This window comes from Onychomys torridus, chromosome 6 (assembly GCF_903995425.1).
Source record: "Onychomys torridus chromosome 6, mOncTor1.1, whole genome shotgun sequence".
NCBI classification, from domain to species: domain Eukaryota; kingdom Metazoa; phylum Chordata; class Mammalia; order Rodentia; family Cricetidae; genus Onychomys; species Onychomys torridus.
Genome location: NC_050448.1, coordinates 48,433,108 through 48,439,408, shown reverse-complemented (window position 1 = coordinate 48,439,408; position 6,301 = coordinate 48,433,108).

Here is a 6,301-nt window from a genome sequence, read left to right as displayed (position 1 = left end):
GATTATATAATGAAGAGCATTTATGAGTGTACAATTTTAACTGTATTTGAGAATTTCACTTCTCTCAAAAACTGTTACATATGGTACTCCTTGTAAAAGTTAGAACCAGACAAAGCCACCAGTAATCTAAAGAGGCCATTTCAAACTTTTCATACTGTACCCTATGCATTTCCATTTCCAATGCCAAAAGCCTAACAGTGAAGAGAGTAATGACCCTGAATCTCAATCCACATTCTTATGGAAAGTTTCTACCAGAGTATATACCATACTGTTACCTGCTGTCCCTTGTTGTTTATAATGAGATTCCTTCTAAGTACAATGAATGACAAATATTCCAGACAAAGCCTGGGAGGTAAGGCTGTAGTGGAAATAGTAGAATACTTGCCTAACATGTGCAGGTCCCCACACCACAGCCAACCAACTAACCAACCAAAAAAGTTAATACAAACAGCATTGAATGATACCTTTAGTCTAAGGAAAAATTATGGATGTTTTGGAAAAAATAATATTCAAAAGTTTTCTACTATTTAATATATAAGACCAAAACCAGTGCTTTTACTGAGATCCTATGCTAATGAAGTGCATAGACATGTCTCTGGAATCAGCTTACATGGTAAATTAATGTTTGCTCTAGAGTTTAAGATTTCAGTATGAAAGCTTTATACTTATTTTCAAATATAACAAGTTAGAATAAATCTGCTATTTTTCTTTAGAACACTTAGTAATAGAATAAAGGTAGCATTGATAATTTACCTAACATTCACATGAGGAAATTAATGAATGATGTTACGGATGTTTTTTAGTTTATTCAATTAATGTTTGTGTTTTGAAGGCACTGTTATGTTTCTGGCCATTTTTCCAATATAATACTCTGGCCGCAATTGAATGATAAATTTTATTTCCATATGAAGATTATGATTATTGTATTTTAATTTAATTCCTCTTTATATGCATATGTGATTAAGCTGCCACAAGACTCCAAAGTTCAGGTTTACAGGATTATGGCACAAACACAGAACAAATTATGAATTATTTGTGCTTATTAGAACAATAAATTCTAAAAAAATTTTTAAATTTAATTACATCTAGAAATGTTGTTCTTGAATTGCATTTTATGAAGCATAGATGGATGCATTTGTTAATAAAAATCTACATTATTGAGGCAAAGGACTGAGGAAAACCATGAAGAATTGGAGAAGAGATCAGCATTCTACCTCACACCCATAAACCCTGTATGTGAGAGGCTAAAACCCCAAGAGCACTTCAAATCCTAGGATAATATACCTAAAGTTCCATGCCAGTCTTGGACAAAAATTGTAATCCTTTCTCAAAAGTTAAAAATAAAAAAGGAGGGAAGGAAAGGAGGAAGGAAGGAGGGAGGGAGGGAGGGAAGGAGAGAGGGAGAGAGGGAGGGAGGGAGGGAGGGAAGGAAGGAAGGAAGGAAGGAAGGAAGGAAGGAAGGAAGGAAGGAAGGAAGGAAAGCAAAATGGGAAAGACCCACAAGGACCTGAGAAGGGAAAAGACAGTAGTAATGTTGCAAACAGGAACATTGTGCAGTAATGAAGCCACACACTGAAGATTGGGGTCTTACATTCCAAATGTCAAGTGAAAGCATTCTGTTGATGTCTACTGACATCAAGGACAAGTAAGAAACATTGGACACAGCTTAGAAATTTTAAACTCACCAACATAAGACAAATTTTCACATTGAAATCCATCTTTTGGTCAAATATAAAATTTCTGAAGCATATGTCTGACTACACTTCCCCCAAGACACAGAAGGAATCCAGATGGCAGCCTCTTGCTTCAGACTAACTGAGTTCAAAGAGCAGCAAGATAAAGTCCTGACATAAGAGGGGAGAGTGCTACCAGCTTTCATGGCTTCCCTACTATTTCTTAGGAAAGGAGTCCTGGTGTGTTCATACTATTATTAGTGTACTTTATGGTTCATCCGTAAATCTAAATCACCCAGTATTAAAAGTAGATGTAACCTTCTGGAATTAAAGATCTGTTATGAGACCTGAGAAAATGGTATATATTTTACTGTGCCTCCAAGTGTAAATGAACGTATGTACAAAATTTTAGGTTTTCAGAGACTTCAGGAAGCACAAGCACAGACTACAATCATGTAGACTAAATCCCTCAAAAATTCAAGCATTCCATTTTGCTGTGGGATAATTCTGTTGTACACTGGTTTAATAAAATGCTGATTGGCCAGTAGCCAGGCAGGAAGTATAGGTGGGACAAGCAGACAAGGAGAATTCTGAGAAGAGGAAGTTGGAGTCAGGAGACCCCAGCCTGCCGTCCAGGGAGCAGCATGTAATGGCACACAGGTAAAGCCATGGAACCAACATATAGATTAACAGAAATGGGCTGAGATTAAGTGTTGGAGCTAATCAGTGGTAGACCTGAGAAGAGAAGTTTTAACTAATATAAGCCTGTGTGTGTTTACTTGGTTCTGAGAGGCTACAGACCAGGCAGAACACAGGAAAACTTTCAGCTACACCATTTAATGATTCTGAATGCACATATTTCAAGCTTACATCAAACCAAATAGAAGACAGTATAGAGATGATGAAAACCTTACAGCTTATTGATGGAAATTCTAGCCAAATGCTACTAGTAGTTTATTGATACAGAAAAAGAATAAAATGGCCAAGCTCAGTGATGGTTAACACAGAAAGCCAGGAGAACACATAAAATCTGCTTCTGTTTATGCTTCTATCACCTTCCTGAACAGGGTCAGGGATAGACATCACAGAAAAGGTGGTGAGTCTCAGAGCATGATAAAGAATTCAGCTAGGTAAAGAAAAGGGGCATTGCAAACAGAGGAGAAAGCAAGTGGCATAGGGATCCCAGGAAAGCTGAGGATTGCTATAGAGGGAGCCTGATGTACTGAATCAGAGAGTGGGCCGTGAAGGAAATGGCTGGTGGAGATCTGCTGTGTTCTAGAGCTCATGTCATGCCTTTGGATATTTTAAAGTGTGGCTTAGATTCTGTGCATAGAAAAGCATCCTGGTAGAGGTGTGAAAACAGCATTCGAAAGAGAAGAGCAAGTATTCACAGTGGGAGAAGTGAAAGAGAATCTGTGGTTTAAAGCAGGTGCCCGCAGTTGCCAAAAAGCAACAATACAAAAGATAGAAAACCTTACAGGACTAAGAAGCATTTACTAAAATGCAATAGCACTTGGTGTTTACCAACAGAATCAAGTAACTTGCCCTAGGCACATAATTAGTAGCAGAGATGTCTAGTGTTAGTCTTCTCCTCCTCCTCCTTTTCCTTTCTAGTGTTTTGTTTTGTTTTGTATTGTTTTTTTGTTGTTGTTTGAAAAGTAAAAAAAAAAAATCTAGAAAACTAAAATATCACATGCTTATTAATTTCTTTCAGAGTTTTTTAAGAGCAATAATTGTATATCTCGCAGTTTAACAAAACAGAGTAATTGTTTTCACTCTGTATTATAAACTGACATGGTTATTGATGGTAAGTAAAAAGGAAGCCAACCACTGAATGAAATATTTGGGTGGAAAGAAGGATAGGAACATTGTCCAATTTAAATAGAGCAAGAATTCAAGAATTCAAGAATTCAGAATTCAACCTTCAAAGAAATTAGAACTCAACATAAAATCAGATCACACTGATATGAAATACAATACCTTCCAGATATTATATTTTGTATATTTTTCTATTATTTCTTAAGATAATGGTTATCTATTATTTATTAAACAAGTAGTTTGAGAGAGTTGCCATTCTTTTTGGATACTGTGCTTGCAATGTAGACAGATCTTAATAACCCTTGTGTCAGACTCAAGAAATTCATGCTTCTGGGGAAAATATAGTCAAGAAACAGAGATTTTAATAGTGTATAATAAATAACAAAGGAGGTATATTGTAGTATCACTTTGTAATAATTTGAGTGATGATATGAGAAAAAAGCAGACAAGAGTATAGGCAAGAAAAGGCAATGATTTCCAATCTGTCAGAACTCTGGGTTGGATTTAATTATATTTCCTGGTTGTTTTTCAAAACTCAGTATTTGTCTCTTCAAAATCTTTGTCTTCTGCAAGGAGAGTAAATTATTCTTAAGCAGTGAACAAAGGTGTCAGTGATTTGGGATGAGGAACTATACTGCTTTTGGTCACACAGTGTGAAAAAAAAAGTTTTCTCACCAGTTGGACCACAGCTATAACTCTTGCTTGTATAGGCAGATGAATACATACACAGCCTTTGTAGTTTCTTTCTGATGTGTATGCATTGAGACATATTGAAGAGCCAAGCCTTCTCCAATACAATTCTTTGTGAATTGATCAAAACATGTGAACTGGTAATGCAGACACACAAATTTACTAAATTGTAAGGTGTACAGGAGAATGCCATACTTAGCTACTTCATGTGCTGTGTTTTTTTTAGCTATGTATCACCTATGAAAACACAGGGAACATAGATGGGATGATGCATCAGGACACCAAGGTAAGACCTCTGTCAGGATCATCTGATTCTCCTGCTTGTAATTTGGAAAACTGATTTAAAAATAATAATCACAAAGAAAATAGATGAGGTTTTGGAAACACTCTTGTGTTCTGCTTCTAAGTAATTGATATGGATTATGTATATCAAGAAAGTTGGTTTAGCCTGGTGGATTTTTTTAAATAAGAAAATATCTGAAATAAATTTCCATGCCTGCTTCCAACTTTGAGCTTTGAATGACATGAACATCATTATTAGGAACCAGCCGAGCAAAAATCTGTTGAAAACAGAGAAATGAAGCAGAGATGAACTTCCATAACAAGTCTGGCCCAGGGCCATATCCCCCTTCAAAATTTTAATGACCATACAAAATTGATTTTCCTTTCTTTAAAATACCTGAAAGAGCCATGCAGCAGTGGCACATGCCATTAATCCCAGGACTACAGAGGGAGGCAGAGCCAGGCAGATCTCTGTGTGTTCAAGGCCAGGCTGGTCTACAGAGAAAGATCCAGGACAGGCACCAAAACTACACAGAAAAAACCTGTCTCAAAAAACCAAAAACAAAACAATACCTAAAATAAATATGTAGTTAAGCAAAATTAATATGAACAGCTCATATATATATATATATATATATATATATATATATATATATATATATAAAATTACAGGAATGTCTGCTTTCCTACTTGGAGTCAATTGAATTATAAACTCACACCACCAACTAGAGCTTTGTTACTGTTGTTTCAGCTTAAGCTTTATCCTTAAAGCCAATACTGTTATATCCCTCAAAGCTCAGAGAACAGGGATCTTGCCTATTTCTTGTAAAGAGAGGAACATTCTAAAAGTTTTAAGATTATCACCAGCTACCAGAAATGGTTTGTCTCCATTTCTTTCAAACTTCCTTTACATGAAATTTAATGCATTTAAGAGTAAATTATTCAGGAAGTTGATAAAGATTCATTACTTCACTGTAGGGAAGTCTAAAGGAGCAGTTAGCAGCAGCTGTGTAGGCTCACTGCCGATTTACTCCACATAGAGGGCATAATGGAGTCACAGCAATTTGGGTAATGTAACGTTATCTGTGCTGATTGTGGGTATTACAGCAGGATATTATGCTTTTGAAGAGTGCAGTAAATGAAACAACTACATGATGGGTAAGGAGGGAGACTCACTCTAGGAGTAAAGTTTTCTTTAGAAAAAAAAAAACTAAAATTTTAAGCATATGTAAGAGGCGTTTGAAAACAACTTTTTCAAGAAAGAGGCCCATTCAGGGGCTGGACAAGACACAGTGACACATCTCCAAGTGAAATACACCACTTTCACCTCCACAATTGGTAAATATGGAACTGACCAGATGTTGTGCATACCAAATTGACAGCCTGTGTTGATTTTGACTCAAAATTAGCTATGCTGTTGGGCAAGGTGGTGAATGCGGGGGAAATGTTTACACAAAGGAGTGAGAAATTTCTCCTATTGCCAAAGGATGGGTAATAACTCTTATGAGAAATGAAACACTGGCTTAATATTGAAATTTCATCCATACTCCAACATCCCATGCATCTAAATTTGAAATGAATGAAATATAAGGTGAGTTTTGTAGTCCTTATTGACTTTAGATTTATAACTTAAGATATGGTCCTAATTACTATAATGCAAACCTAAATTTAGACCAACAGTTATAATCAAGAATGAAGGATAGGCATATGTTTTCTTGAATATTTTAGAAATGCAATTCTACAGGTTCTAAAGTTTTCCATTAGTAACTACTGATGCTTATTGAGAGTTTGTTAAGAGCCAAATCTCACAACTTTGTAATGAGGTGTTATTGTTATAA